Source organism: Scyliorhinus torazame, chromosome 1 (genome assembly GCF_047496885.1).
Source record: "Scyliorhinus torazame isolate Kashiwa2021f chromosome 1, sScyTor2.1, whole genome shotgun sequence".
Taxonomy (NCBI): Eukaryota; Metazoa; Chordata; class Chondrichthyes; order Carcharhiniformes; family Scyliorhinidae; genus Scyliorhinus; species Scyliorhinus torazame.
In genome coordinates this window covers 28,470,899-28,487,374 of record NC_092707.1, presented here as the reverse complement: position 1 = coordinate 28,487,374, position 16,476 = coordinate 28,470,899, and positions in this window count along the sequence as shown.

Sequence of the window (16,476 nt, the reverse complement as noted above, 5' to 3'; positions counted from 1 at the left end):
CCTCTGGCCATGGCGTTGAGAGACTCCAGGAAATGGAGAGGGGTGATTAGAGGGGGAGAAGAACACCGAGTCTCGTTATACGCGGATGACCTATTGTTATACGTGTCGGACCCAGCGGGGGGAATGATAGAGGTTATGCGAATTTTGAGGGGGTTCGGGGATTTCTCGGGGTATAGGCTTAACATGGGGAAGAGTGAATTATTTGTGATACATCCAGGGGACCAGAGTAGAGAGATAGAAGGCTTGCCTCTAAGGAAAGTGGAAAGAAACTTCCGATACCTGGGGATTCAGATCGCTAGGAGCTGGGGAACCTTGCACAGACTTAATCTGACACGGCTGGTAGAACAAATGGAGGAGGACTTCAAGAGGTGGGACATGCAGCCTCTATCGCTGGCGGGCAGGGTGCAAGCAATTAAGATGATGGTCCTCCCGAGGTTCTTATTTGTATTTCAATGTCTCCCTATACTAATCACCAAGACCTTTTTTAATAAAATAGACAGGAGCATCACGAGCTTCGTGTGGGCAGGGAAAGTTCCGAGAGTAAGGAGGGGGTTCCTTCAGCGTAGTAGGGACAGAGGAGGATTGGCACTACCGAACTTGGGCGATTACTATTGGGCCGCCAATGTGGCAATGATACGTAAATGGATGATGGAGGGTGAGGGAGCGGCGTGGAAAAGACTGGAGAGAAAGTCCTGTAAAGGGACGAGTTTAGAGGCGCTGGTGACGGCGCCGCTACCGATCTCACCTAAAAAGTTTACCATGAACCCGGTGGTTGCGGCAACATTGAATATCTGGGGACAGTGGAGGCGGCAGAGAGGGGTGTGGGGAGCCCTGGTGGGGTCCCCAATCAGGAACAACCATAGGTTCGCCCCAGGAAGAATGGATGGAGGATTTCAGAGCTGGTACCAGTTGGGAATTAGGAGGGTGGGAGATTTATTTATAGATGGCACTTTTGCGAGCTTGGGAGCATTGGAGGAAAAGTATAAGTTGCCCCGGGGAAATTTCTTGAGATATATGCAGGTGAGGGCGTTTACTAGACAACAGGTGAGGGAATTTCAGTTGCTTCCGACACAGGGGATACAGGACAGGGTGCTTTCAGGGGTGTGGGTCGGAGAGGGCAAGGTGTCAGAGATTTACCGAGAGATGAGGGAAGAGGGGGAGGAGTCGGTGGGCGAACTAAAAGGAAAGTGGGAAGAAGAACTAGGGGAGGAGATAGAGGAGGGTATGTGGGCTGATGCCCTAAGCAGGGTAAATTCCTCTTCCTCATGCGCCAGGCTTAGCCTGATTCAATTTAAGGTGCTACATAGAGCACACATAACGGGAGCAAGATTGAGCAGGTTCTTTGGAGTGGAGGACAAATGTGGGAGGTGTGGCGGGAGCCCGGCAAACCACGCACATATGTTTTGGGCATGCCCGGCACTGGAAGGGTATTGGAAGGGAGTGACGGGAGTGATTTCGCAGGTGGTGAAGGCCCAGGTCAAACCAGGCTGGGGGTTAGCTCTATTTGGAGTTGCGGAAGAGCCGGGAGTGCAGGAGGCGAAAGAGGCCGACATTGTGGCCTTTGCGTCCCTAGTAGCCCGGCGCAGGATCCTACTCATGTGGAAGGAGGCGAAACGCCCCGGACTGGAGGCCTGGGTAAATGATATGGCGGGGTTCATTAAACTGGAGCAGATAAAGTTTGCCCTGAGAGGATCGGCTCAAGGGTTCACCAGGCGGTGGCAGCCATTTCTCGACTACCTAGGGGAACGTTAGAGGGAAGACAGATGACCAGCAGCAGAAACCCAGGGGGAGGGGGGGGAGGGGGGGGGGGGGTTTAGTTTAGTTTAGGTCAAAGATAAAGGGGTTTTGTTACTTGTGTATTGTTAAAAATTTCTGTATTGTTATTGTTGTGTTTGCTTTGTAAGAGGGGAAAAATTGTTGTTTGGGAAAAAAAATTTCAATAAAACATATTTAAAAAAAAAAAAAATGAGAAAGAGAGCAGCAGGTAATGAAAGCAACAAAAAAAAATCTTATCTCAGCAAGTTAGAAGTGTCGAAGCAGTCACGTACCCACATAAATATTCGCTCGACATTTTTAATATAAATAATTACACATTTACCTTGTAAAAATATATTTTTTATGTAACGAAAGCTGCTGCATTTAGTTAGAGAATTCATAACGATGATGTTTTTGTATTATTCCTTGTGTCTGAATAAAGCTCGTAGTCTTACAGTTGAAGTAGATGCTTTATTTCTGTGAGTTTGTTCTCTCTCCAGCGCTTAGACTATGTTACATCTGAGCTGCCTGTCTGTGTCCTGCTCACCAGCTGCCGTTCCTGTGAAGAGAGAGAGAGCCTATTTCCTGTTTGTCTATGTATATATACATCTCTGGTGCTCCCTCTAGTGGTTACTTAGTTGTAGTGTGCCCCTTAGCCCCTTGTGTAAATACAGTGATGCATATCACCACATCCCCCCTTTTTTCTTGTTACATATTTTCTGTACTTTGTTAAAGGAAAAATTGTATAAAACATGTAGATAAATGATGACATGTACAAGTTGTGATGATATTGATGATTATACAAAGCCAATTAATATTTATGAGTCCAATCTTAATTAAAAAAATTATGAGCCAATCTTTATGAATTTGTTCGGTTGAGTTGCTTTCTTCTTCTGTTGTTGACGTGGTGATGTTGATATTGTCATTTCTTCGTGAACGTCGTCAATGTTCTTGTCAGGTGTCATGTCAGGTTCAGTTGAATTATCATTGGTTTCTTGATGCTCCTCTTCTGGAACCAAGAAGTCATCATGAAGTGTTTGAATGGTCGAATCACTTTGTTGTCTGATTTAGGCTTTTTTTTTTTTCTATGCTTGTGGTAGCGATTCTGTGTGTCATCTTTGTTGTCTGACCTGGACTTTTTCCTGTGCTTGCTGTATTGATTCTGTATGTCATCTGCCTTGAAAGCTGGCTTGCTTGTTTGTAGTGGAGCAAATGTGAATTTCTGAGATTCGTTGTCATGCCATAGAACATAGAACATTACAGCGCAGTACAGGCCCTTCGGCCCTCGATGTTGCGCCGACCTGTGAAACCACTCTAAAGCCCATCTACACTATTCCCTTATCGTCCATATGTCTATCCAATGACCATTTGAATACCCTTAGTGTTGGCGAGTCCACTACTGTTGCAGGCAAGGCATTCCACACCCTTACTACTCTCTGAGTAAAGAACCTACCTCTGATGTCTGTCTTATATCTATCTCCCCTCAATTTAAAGCTATGTCCCCTCGTGCTAGACATCACCATCCGAGGAAAAAGGCTCTCACTGTCCACCCTATCCAATCCTCTGATCATCTTGTATGCCTCAATTAAGTCACCTCTTAACCTTCTTCTCTCTAACGAAAACAGCCTCAAGTCCCTCAGCCTTTCCTCATAAGATCTTCCCTCCATACCAGGCAACATTCTGGTAAATCTCCTCTGCACCCTTTCCAATGCTTCCACATCCTTCCTATAATGCGGTGACCAGAATTGCATGCAATACTCCAAATGCGGCCGCACCAGAGCTTTGTACAGCTGCAACATGACCTCATGGCTCCGAAACTCAATCCCTCTACCAATAAAAGCTAACACACCGTACGCCTTCTTAACAACCCTCTCAACCTGAGTGGCAACTTTCAGGGATCTATGTACATGGACACCGAGATCTCTCTGCTCATCCACACTGCCATGGTATGTTTGTACTCTTGCCATTGTTTTGAGCTGTGCTGTTACATTGTCCTCAATGTGCAGAGTTGTACCATGTCATACAAGTTGCTGTTTCATTGTTGTTGTTCTTGTAGTTTTTGTTGTTGTTCTTGTTGCGCTTCTTGTTGTTTTTGTTGTTGCTGTTGTTGTTCTTGTTTCTGTTGTGCTTCTTGTGTTTTTTGTTGTTCTTGTTGCGCTCAATGACTGTTCCGTGTGGATAATTCGAGTCATTCTCAAAGTTATTTGTGTCAGTTTCCTTTGTGGTATCTTATGTTTCATTGAGCGTTCCTTCTTGACGATTGTGAGAATGATCTGATGTTGCATTGATCTTGGTGACATCAGTCATTTGTGGTTGATGTGATTCCCCTTTTATTCCTTGGTGCTCCTCTTCTGGAGTCATTTCAGGTTCACTTGAATCATCATTGATTTCTTGGTGCTCCTCTTCTGGAGCCAAAATCTTCAAGATTCCATTTTCTTGTGGATAGGTTAGAGTAGATGAGGTTATAATTGACGTGGTCTCACTGGACTCAAGAGTAGTTTCACTTTGATTGTTGAGTGCTTCTGTACAAACGAGCTGAGATCTGTCTCTCTCGCTGTGATCTTGTATGGGAATCGTGATTTCTTTGTCACTTGCCTCACATAGAGTGGGTAGACATTCAGTGTCTTCTTGGTGGTTAAATGAGCTGGGTAGACTTTCATAGACTTCTTCTGGTGGCTCAACTAAGCTGGGTAGACTGTCATAGTCTTCTTCTGGTGGCTCAAATAAGCTGGGTAGACTTTCATAGTCTTTTTGTTGTTCACGTGAACTTGGTGGACTTTCAAAGTCTGCTGCTGGTTGCTCAGATAAGGTTGATAGACTTTCATGGTCTTGTTCATGCATGGACTTCACTACGGAGTCTTGAGTTGCTTCCATTTTGGAGTCTGTCATTGAGCTCTCTGTGGAGGCTTGTATCACTCTCTCTGTGGAGTCTTTCATCGCTCTCTGTGTGGAATCGTGCAGTGATCTCGCTGTGGAGTCGATCTATGTTCCCTCAACGGAGTCGTTCAGTACTTGCTGTGTGGCAGTTTTCTTCTTGGGTATTTGATAGGTTGCTGTCATCCAATGTATTGACGATCTGCCATTGCATCATGGTATTGGATTAATTTACCATGAGTAGAGTCGTGTTGAGCTTTTCAACCGTGGCACTGATGCTTGTATGATCATCATATCCGAATAACTCAGCTATGTCTGAGTAGTATTCTTCGATAAACAAATCATCTTTTGTTTCGGATTTGTCATTGTGCTCTTCACGTTGAATGAACAAATCATCTTCTTTGGTTTCAGATTTGTCATTGTAAAATATAATTTATTCACTTCAGGTGGTGCAAACTGCTTGCTCCACGGTGCTGCAGAGGCTATTTACAACTGCTGGTAGAAGTTCAGGCATTGTTCTGTCTTTCGAGGTGAAAGAATTGTGTTTTGTTGCTTTAAAACTCTTTTTTTTCAATTTTCGGACATTTCCCCTTTAAGTGGGCGTGGTCCTGGGCCTCTGACGTCATGACGCTCGTGATGTAAAGCGTAGGAATGGATTGCACATGCGCAATCCGAGATTCCTTTACTGTGCGCTCTTTTTATAACTGCGCATGCGCGGCCTCTCGTGCATGCGCAAAACACTGTTTTGCCGGTTTGCGCTATTTAGGGAAGTGGGCATATGCGGACTGGTCAGACTGCACATGTGCAAGACGGCTGCCGCTCACAACTTCCGTTTTCTTCTGTTTCAACCCTGCCTCTGCCTCGTGGTGAGCATTCGCGCCATTTTTACGGATTTCGTTTTCTAGATACTGATCCTTTGTTTGTAAAGACTCAAAGTTTTGATTTTGTTTTTGTTCATAGGCAAGGCATTTTTGTAGAGCGATTTCTAGAGTTAGATACTTATTTTGTGAAAGTTCATCCCTCAAATTTTTATCAGATAGTCCAGAAATGAATTGATCCATTGTCATAGTGTCTCTGAAATCAGCATAATTACAGCCTTGTGCTATTAACTTGAAGTCTGGAACAAAATCAGTGATGGGCTCTCCGTTTCTCTGGCATCATGACAAAAGTTAAATCTTTCCAACATTAACTCTTTCTGTTCTGATGATTGTTTGAGTTTTGCAACAGAATGCCTTAAAGCAGCATTGTTACTGGTGTTACAGTAATCTTCAAATTTTTAAAGTATTACTTCTAATTTGGTGTTGGCTTCACCTTTCACGCAATTAAAGCAGTTATAGATTTCTCTAGCTTCATGTCCTGCTAGGAGAAGTGCTATTTTCATTTCTTCTGACACGCGCTCAACTCATTAGCTACGATATACAGTTCGAACGCTTGTTTAAAGATTTTCCATCTATGACTTAAATTACCGGTTGTTTTCAACTGCGGTGGAGTTCCAACAAGTTGCATCAACTCAGCGAAGTCTCCCCACGTCCGAGTTTTCTTCTGTTTTCGGTCGTGCTTTGTCTGCATCTTGTGTAACTTTTCTGGTCAGCGTTCTGAAGTCACCTGGTCCTGGTACCATGTATTATTCCTTGCGTCTGAATAAAGGTCGTAGTCTTACACTTGAAGTAGATGTTTTATTTCTGTGAGTTCGTTCTCTCTCCAGCACTTAGACTATGTTACATCTGAGCTGCCTGTCTGTGTCCTGCTCACTAGCTGCCGTTCCTGTGAAGAGAGAGAGAGCCTACTTCCTGTTTGTCTATGTATTTACATCTCTGGTGCTCCCACTAGTGGTTACTGAGTTGTAGTGTATTTACCTTAACCCCTTGTGTATATACAGTGATGCATATCACCACAGTTTTATAATGGTGAAGTGAGTGTTAAGCTTGCCTATCTAATGAGCTGCAATCACATTGACAATCAACTGTCTCTTCTTTTGTCTTGTACAGTAAATCCTATTTTACCGCTGTGTAGGACTGGAGAAAGCAAAATATTTTTCAAGCCGGTCACAACTTTTAAAGATTATAAAAAATTCCAATTGCGGGATTCACTTCCTAAAGCCATATTGTGCTCATTAAATTATGACTCACTGGGAGCATTTAAATTCAAACGTCTATGTCCTAGTGAGGTATAGTTTCAGAAGGTTGTGTTTAATCCGTGAAATAGGGATCGGATATCAGCCCTAGGACTTTTCTGATCCCAATTTGCTTTCAAGCGTTTTATGATTACATAAAGGCATGTTCATGTTTAATTTCTTAGACTGCTATTTTAACAATGGCACTGTGTATAAATCTTTTAAAAAGGTTGACTGATTAAAAATAAATAGACAAAGGCATTTAACACAACTCAAACATTAATCTTCACACAGTTAACTTTCAGGACCTATGTCCTTGATAATGTTCTCGTTCTTAAAGGTGTATTTACATTAAAGAATGTGTCCCATATCAGGTGTGCTGTTCTCTCACTCTTTTCTACAATTCCAAATAGGAAGATCCCAATCTTCATTGTTCTGTCTTTCTGTGAGCTCTTGCAGGTGGCTATTTTCAAAGTAAGAGCATGGTTCTGGATTCCCTCACTTGTAGCTGGTAGTAATGACTCTTCCTTAGTGAAATAAGCAAAGGGCAACTGAGTCTCAAAGGGTCTCTGTTTGAGCGTCACCCACCGTGGACCCTTCCTTCATTTCAAAAATATAATTTATTCACAACAATTGTAAGAGGGCAATCCAAATGTCAATATTCTGACGGTATAATCCAGATCGTGCAGGTTATTTGATTGACAGTATATTACGATGCCCTCCTCCATACAGAGTGCAGGGTTTTCCACTGGCTCCAGCTCCTTGATGGGGGAGCCCCAAACCGTGGCCTCTCCCCATTGCGTCTTTGCAGCAGCAACACCAAAATGCAATGTATTCCTCAGCATGTGGTCCTGCACCTGGGGACATCCTCGAGGACTCCTCATTTCCCAAAATACATTTCATTCATAAAATCTGTAAAGCACCATTGCAGCACAATTCAAATGTAGCAGTTCACATAATGAAATGTAAATTAATTTGGTTAAATCCAGGAAATGGGGCTCTATGCACCCACCATAGAGTTGTAATGTTATTGGGAAACCTGACGACAGCACTGAAGTACTGGCGTGCAGACATTGCTAATTTGAACAGTGAGAGGCAGCTGAATTAATAAGGATCAATAATATTAACGCAGGACGCTTCAAATCTACAAAAGAACATTCTGTGAGATTCAATAAACTCATTCAACAAAACCAGGATAAGCAATGAAAATGTGGGTGTTAAGCAACTGAGCAGTATAGTGATAGATAAAGAAAAGATGCTAAAAAGGCTGGCAGCACTCCAGGCAGAGAGGTCGCCAGGCCCAGATGGGATGCATTCTAGATTGCTGACAGAGGTAAGGGAGCAAATTGCGGAGCCGTTGACAGAAATTTTCCAGGCCTCTCTGAAAACAGGATTAGTCCCAGACACTGGAGGATTGCAAATGTGATGCCATTGTTTAAGAAAGGGGCAAAGGATAACCCAGGAAACTATCAGCTTGACATCAATAGTGGGAAAACTGAAGGAGGCCATAGTACAGGATGAGATAAATGTACACTTAATGAAAAATAAGTTAATACTAGACTGTCAACATGACTTTTCCAAGGGGCAAGTTTATGTCTGACAAATTTAATTGAGTTCTTTAATGAGTTGACACAGGCAGTGGATGAAGGCAATGCCATGGATGTTGTATATTTGGACTTTCAGAAAGCATTTGATACAGTACCACATGGCAGGTTGGTTAACAAATTTAAAATGTTTGGGATTGATGGGTCCCTGGCAGCATGGATTAGAAGTTGGCTCAGGGATAGGAAACAGAGGGTGGGTATAGATGGGCATTCCTCAGACTGGAGACGAGTTGAATGTGGTGTTCCACAGGGCTCAGTGTTGGGACCCTTGCTTTTTCTGATTTATGTAAATGATGTAGAAGTGGGTTTTGAGGGCAAAATCTCTAAATTTACAGGTGATACTAAGCTAGGGAGAATAGTGAGTAGTGAGGGTGACGCTGAGCGACTTCAGAGAGAAATTGTGGTGGGTCGTATCTCAAACCACAACGAATCAGACTACAGAAGGGAGATAGATCATTTGGTGCATGGTGTACCGAAAACAACCTCTCTCTAAATATCGGAAAGACCAAGGAACTGATCATCGACTTCAGGAAGCGCAGCATGACACACCTCCCCGTCTGCATAAATGGCTCCAAAGTAGAGATGGTCGATAGTTTTAAGTTCCTGGGGGGGTCACCATCGCCAACAGTCTGTCCTGGTCCACTCACGTTGATGCAACAGTCAAAAAGCCCAAAAAGCCTAAGGAAGCTAAAGAAATTCAGCATGTCTCCATCGACTCTCTCAAACTTGTACAGGTGTGCCATGGAGAGCATCCTATCTGGCTGCATCACAGCTTGGTATGGCAACTACTTGGCCCGAGATCGCAAGAAACTGCAGAGTGTGGTGAACTCAGCCCAACGCATCACACAAGCTTGCCACCCTCCCATTGATTCTGTCTACAGCTCCCGCTGCCTCAGGAAGGCAGACAGCATTGTCAGGGACCCCTCAGACCCAGGCTTTGCTTCTTCCAGACCCTTCCATCAGGCAGAAGATACAGAAGTCTGAAGAAACGCACATCCAGACATAGGAAAAGCTTCTTCCCCACAGCTGCAAGACTCCTCAACGACTCTCCCTCAGACTGATCTGTTCCCTGTAAGAACACTATTCACGACGCCCTATGCTGCTCTTGCTCATGTATCTGCTTTGTTTGGCCCCTTGTTCCCCACTGTAACCAATCACTGTTTGTCGATGTACCATTTGTCAATGTTCTCTGTCGATCATTCTTTTTGTCTACTATGTACATACTGTGTACGTTCCCTCGGCTGCAGAAAAATACTTTTCACTGTACTTCGGTACATGTGACAATAAATCAAATCAAATCAAATCATTGATAATTTGGCCAAATGGGCAAACACCTGACAGATGAACTTCAATGTAGCGAAATATGGTAATGCATTTTGGTAGAAGAAATACGTGGAGACAATATAGGATCAATGTTCAACATTGAGGGGAGTACAGGAGCAGAGGGGTTTTAGTGCATAATTCTCTGGAGGTGGCCAGGCAAGTTGAAACAGTTGTTAAGAAGGATTATAGCATCCTTGGGTTTAGAAATAGAGGCATTGAGTATAAAAGCAAGGAAGTGACGCTACACCTCTACAAATCATTGATCAGACCACATTTGGAGTATTGTGTTCAGTTCTGGGCACCTTATTTAAGGAAGGTTGTTAAAGCCCTGGAGAGGGTGCAGAGGAGATTTACTAGAACGATACCAGGAATGAGGAATTTTAGATACAAGGAAAGATTGTAGAAATTGGGCTTGTTCTCCTTGGAGCAGAGAAGATTAAGTGTCGACCTGATTGAGGTGTTCAAAATTCTGACCAAATTTGACAGGGTAAAGAAGGATATTAGGGTTCCACGAGTTAATACGTCAGTGACTCGGGGTCACAATTTCAAGATGGTCAGCAAGAGAGTTAGGAGTGAGATGAGGAGAAACATCTTTCCTCAGAGAGTTGTTGGGGTTTGGAATGAGCTGCCTGGCAGAGTGGTGGAGGTGGATTCCATGGGCGGGATTCTCCGACCCCCCGCCGGGGCTGGCGCGAATCCCGCCCCTGCCGGTTGCCGAATTCTCCGGCACCGGATATTCGGCGGGGGTGGGAATCCCGCCGTGCCGGTTGGCGGGCCCCCCCTGGTGATTCTCCGGCCCCTGATGGGCTAAAGTCGCGCTGCTGGAATGCCTGTCCCGCCGGCGAGAATCAAACCACCTTTTGAACGGCGGGACAAGGCGGCGCGGGCGGGCTCCGGGGTCCTGGGGGGGCGCGGGGCGATCTGGACCCGGGGGGTTCCCCCACAGTGGCCTGGCCCGCGATCGGGGCCCACCGATCCGCGGGCGGGCCTGTGCCGTGGGGGCACTCTTTTCCTTCCACCTTCACAATGGTCTCCACTATGGCGGAGGCGGAAGAGACTCCCTCCACTGCGCATGCGCGGGGATGCCGTGAGCGGCCGCTGACGCATCCGCGCATGCGCCGCACGGCAAAGTCATTTCCGCGCCAGCTGGCGGGGCACCAAAGGCCTTTCCCGCCAGCTGGCGGGGCGGAAGTGAGTCCGGCGCGGGCCTAGCCCCTCAAGGTGAGGGCTCGGCCCCTCAAGATGCGGAGAACTTCGCACCTTTGGGGCGGCGTGATGCCGGATCGATTTGCGCCGTTTTTGGCGCCGGTCGGCGGACATCGCGCCGATTCCGGAGAATCCCGCCCCATAGGAGGTTTCAAAAGAGAGTTGGATATATATTTGAAAGTGATGAATTTAGAGGGCTAAGGAGATTGGGCTGGAGAATGGGACTAGCTCGGTTGCTCTTTTGGGAGCCGGTGCAGACATGATGGGCTGAATGGCCTCCTTCTGTGTTGTAAATAACAAACAAACAAATCTAAGTACATCACAGGTAGGATTCTCCCACCAGCCCTGCCATGTGTTTTCAGCGATGGAGGAGACCCACCAGCGGGATCTATCTGTCCCGTCACTGTCAATGGGATTTCCCGTTGACAGCACCCCTCATCACAGGGAAACCGTGCGCTGGCGTGGGACCAGAATTTCCCACCGGTGTGAATCCCGCCCCACATCTATGGCTTTCCCTTCATTTATGTTGCTTGTTACTTCCTCAAAGAACTCCAATGCATTAGTAAAGCACAATTTCTCTTTCGCAATACCATGTTGGCTCTGCCTGAATGCATCGAGATTTTTTAAGTGCCCCATTATATAACCTCCGTAATAATAGATTCTCACATTTCCCTTGATAATGTTAGGCTAACTGACCCGTAGTTTCCTGCTTTCCGTCTCCATCCTTTCTTGAATAGGGGAGTTACATTCACTATTTGCCAATCTGATGGGACCTGTCCAAAATCTAGGGAACTTTGGAAAATTAAAACCAACGCCTCTACTAGTTCAGTAGTCACTTATTTTAAGATCCTGGGGTGAAGTTCATCAGGACCTCGACACTCGTCAGCCTTTGGTTCAATAATTTTCTTTGTATCCTTTGATTGTAATTGTTATGTTCCTCCCTCCCTCTCACCTCTTGATTTACGATTGTTTCTGGAATGTTCTTTGTGTCTTCTACAGTGAAGACAGGCACAAAATATCTAAATCGCTGGCTTTAAAAAGCAGACCAAGGCAGGCCAGCAGCATGGTTCAATTCCCGTAACAGCCTCCCCGAACAGGCGCCGGAATGTGGCGACTAGGGGCTTTTCACAGTAACTTCATTGAAGCCTACTTGTGACAATAAGCGATTTTCATTTCATTTCAATATCTGTTCAAATGGATCCACCATTTCACTTATTCCCATTATTAATTCCCAAGACTCACTCTCTGGAGGAACAATGCTCACCTACTCTTTTCCTAAAAAGGTTTCTCGAGTTTAAACTAAGGAGATTAGGAAAGCTAGGATTGCTTCAATTAGGTCTAAAAACTGTTTTCTGGGAAGAACAATTGATGGAGATCACAGGAAATTAAGGATAGTTGGATAGTTGGACAAGAAACATTGGGCAGGATTCTCCGATTGCCGACATCGCGTTCGGCGAACGGCCAGAGAATCCCTTTTTACGCCGAAATTGGGAGCGGTGCCATTTTTCAGATGCTTCGCCCCTCAAAAACGGAGTACCCGATAACCTTTAACTTCCTTGTTAGTCAGGAATCAATCTACCTCTGCCTTTAAACTATCCATTGACCCTGCCTCCACCACTCCCAGGGGAAGAGAATTCCAAAGATTCATGACCCTGAGAGTGAAAAAGTCTTCTCACCTCTATCTTAAATAGTAGACGCTTTATTTTTACACTGTGACCCCTGCTTCTAGTTTCTCCCACAAGAGGAGGCATCTCTCAGTATCCACCCTGTCAAGTCTTTTTTAACAAGATCACCTCTCAACCTTCTAAGTTCCAACAGATACAGGCCCAGCCTGTCCAACTTTTCCTCGTTAGATAAAATCCCAGGGCCGGGATTCTCCCCTACCTGGCGGGGTGGGGGGTCCTGGCGGGATGGAGTGGCGGGAACCACACTGGCGTCGGGCCGCCCCAAAGGTGCAGATTTCTACGCACCTTTAGGGGCCAAGCCTTCACCTTGAGGGGCTAGGCCCGTGCCGGAGTGGTTGGCGCGCCGCCTGCCGGCGGGAAATGCCTTAGGCGCCACGCCAGCCGGGGCCGAAGGGATTGCGCCGGTGGCGGAAGTCCGCGCATGCGTGGGAACGTCAGCGGCTTCTGACATCATCCTTGCGCATGTGCAGGGGGGTTGTCACTTTCGCATCGGCCAACGCAGAGGCTGTGGCTGAGGCGGAAGGAAAAGAGTGCCCCCACGGCACAGGCCCGCCCGTGGATCGGTGGGTCCCAATCGCGGGCCAGGCCCATGCCCCCCCAGGACCCCGGAGCCCGCCTGCGCCGCCAGTCCCGCCGGGAAGGTAGGTGATTTGATTCACGCCGACGGGACTGGCATGACAGCAGCAGGACTTCGGCCCATCGCGGGCCGGAGAATCGCCGGGGGGGGGCCCGCCGACCGGCGCGATTCCCGCCCCCGCCAAATTTTCGGTGCCGGAGAATTCGGCGGCCGGCGGGGGCGGGATTCATGCCGCCCTCCAGTGATTTTCCAACCCAGGTATCAGTCAAGTGGACTGCCTCTAGTGCATTAATATCCTTTCTTAAATAAAGAGACCAAATCTGTAGACCGTTACTCAAGATGTGGTCATACCAATGTCCAGTTCAACTGTACCACAACATCCCTACTTTTATGTTCCATTCTCTTTGCAATAAACAAGAACATACCACAGATGAGCACTTGAAATGCCATAGCATAGAAGGCTGTGGACTAAGTCTTGGGAAATGGGATTCAAATAGATAGGTGCCTGAAGGCCAGCACGGACATGATAGGCCGAAGAGCCTCTTGATGTGCTGTAAACTTCTATGACTCTATGAATATTTGTCTTCCTAATCATTTGCTGTACCTGCATATGAATGTTTTGTGATTCATGTGCCAGGGTACCCAGATCCCTCTGTACCTCAAACTTCTGGCATCTCTTTTCATTTAAAGAATATGCTGCCATTGTGCCAACATGAAAATTACCCATTTGTGCCTGCTCTCTGCTTCCTGGTAGCTAACCAGTTGGCTATCAATGCTAATATGTTACTCCCTATACCATGAGCTCTTATAATGCACAGCCATCTTTAAGGTGGCACCTTATCAAATCCCTTCTGGAAATCTAAGTAAAACACATCCACAGTGTCCTTTATCTACATTTATTCACTCACCCCCCTGACTTGGAAATATATCGCCGTTCCTTCACTGTTGTTGGGGCAACATCCTGGAACTCCCTCCCTAACAGCTCAGTGGGTGTACCTACACCTCAAGGATGGCAACGGTTCAAGAAGGCAACTCACTATCACCTTCTGAAGGGCAAATAGGGATGGGCAATAAATGCTGATCTAACCAGTGACGCCCACATCCCGTAAATTAATTTAAAAAAAACATTTCTTGTTACTTCCTCAAAGGACTCAAATAAATTAGATAAACATGATTTCTCTTTCACAAAACCATGTTGACTCTGCCTGATTGCATTGGAATTTCCCAAGTGCCCTGCTGCAACCTCCTTATTAATAAATTCCAGGATTTCCCTATGACAGATGTTAAGCCAACTGGCCTATAGTTTCCTGTTATCATAACCAGCACGGGACTTACAGGCTGGCAACAATTAGAATCCCTGTTAACCTTGCCTAATACGACTGTAAAATTGGCTGGTTTTGGGAGGGGACCTGGCAGGGATCTTCCATGTTGTGTAAATAATAGTTCATTGCAATAAAACATTGTTTCATTTAAACTACTTGATGTGGACTCTTTCATAGTCCACAAAACTGGCGACGAGGGTTCAACGGGGCAGCACGGTGGCACAGTGGCTAGCACTGCTGCCTCACAGCTCCAGGGTCCCGGGTTCAATTATGGCCTCGAGTGACTGTCTGTGGGGAGTCTGCACGGTCTCCCCGTGTCTGCGTGGGTTTCCTCTGGGTGCTCCGGTTTCCTCCCACAGGTCCTGAAAGATGTGTTTGTTAGGTGAATTGGACATTCTAAATTCTCCCTCAGTGTACCCGAACAGGTGGCGGAATGTGGCAACTAGGGGATTTTCACAATAACTACATTGCAGTTTTAATGTAAGCCTACATGTGACACTAATAAAGATTATTATTATGCCTCTTCAGAAGGTTAGATGTGTTTAAACCCAGTTTGGAAGATTGTGGAAAGATTGCGCTACTTTTTCCAGGCAAATAGTGATACTATGTTTGTTTTTTTATATAAATTTTGGTTTTTTTAAAAATATAAATTTAGAGTACCGAATTCATTTTTCCAATTAAGGGACAATTTAGCGTGGCCAATCCACCTACCCTGCACATCTTTGGGTTGTGGGGGCGAAACCCACGCAAACACGGGGAGAATGTGCAAACTCCACACGGACAGTGACCCAGAGCCTGAATTGAACCTGGGACCTCGGCGCCGTGAGGCAGCAGGGCTAACCCACTGCGCCACGGCGCTGCCCATTTATCACGGAGAATGAACGCCAGTCATTTTGTTAGCTGCCTGTGGCACACATAGCTATGGAGTGATACGAAACCTCACATGTCCGGCCGCTCCTGACACTCATACTTTCAAACAACTAGTGACACTGATGGGGCAACATTTCAACCTGACACCATCCGTAATTGTGCAGAGATATTGCTTTAATAAAGTGAAAAGGATCCCTGGTGAGTCTGTCACCAGGTTTATGTCGAGATAACGAAAGATAGCCGAATTCCGTGAGTATGGCAACCCTCTGTCAGAAATGCTGCGCGACCGGTTGGTCTGCGGTATCAATAATGTGGCCACCCAGAAACAATTGCTGGCCGAACGGTACTGTGCTGCTTGGATAGATTGCGCTGTCCTGAGTGCGGGGTGCAGGAAATCCAGGAGATGGGAGTTAACTCCTTAGGGTCACCCCCTCCTGGTGGTCGACCCCTCCCAAGACCGGTACCCGGCCCTGGACCTGGCACCATGCAGGCCCGAACTGTTGGTCAAGAACCAAGTCGTCCCAGTGGGAAACCTCCCCAGAATTCGCAGAGGGGGATACCAAGCCTTTGTGGGACATGCGGTCCTAGGCCCCGGTAGGAGAGCAACATCAGGTCAGCCAGAGATCCAGGCGCTCTGGTAGAGGAAGGCGTATACTTCATGCCTGCACCTTCCGACTGAATGAACCAGAGGAAGACGATTGCATGCAGCTAGTTTGTGTGGCAACACCTTAAATGGCCCCCATAAAAATCGGGGTGCAGGTGAACGGGCATCTATTGGATATGGAGCTGGAATTGGGAGCTGCAGTTTCCATTATGGGACAGGAAACGTTCGGCCCCATAAAGAAGGGGAATAGAAATTAGATCTAAGAGACTCTGAGGCTTGATTAGCCACTTATACTGGTGAACTGTTGCAAATTGCCGGAACCACCATGACGCCAATGTTTTGTGGTCGGTGCGCCTTCCACTAATCATGGATAAGGGAAATGGCTTACGCTTATTAGGCTGTGATTGGTTGAGCCACCTCCATCTCAATTGGCAGCACGTCTTCCAGATGGAATCCAGGGGCCTGTGTGAGGTACCAGGGAAGTATCCTGTGGTTTTTCAGTCCGGATTGGGAAAATAAAGGGAGCCGTAGCCAAAATTCAGT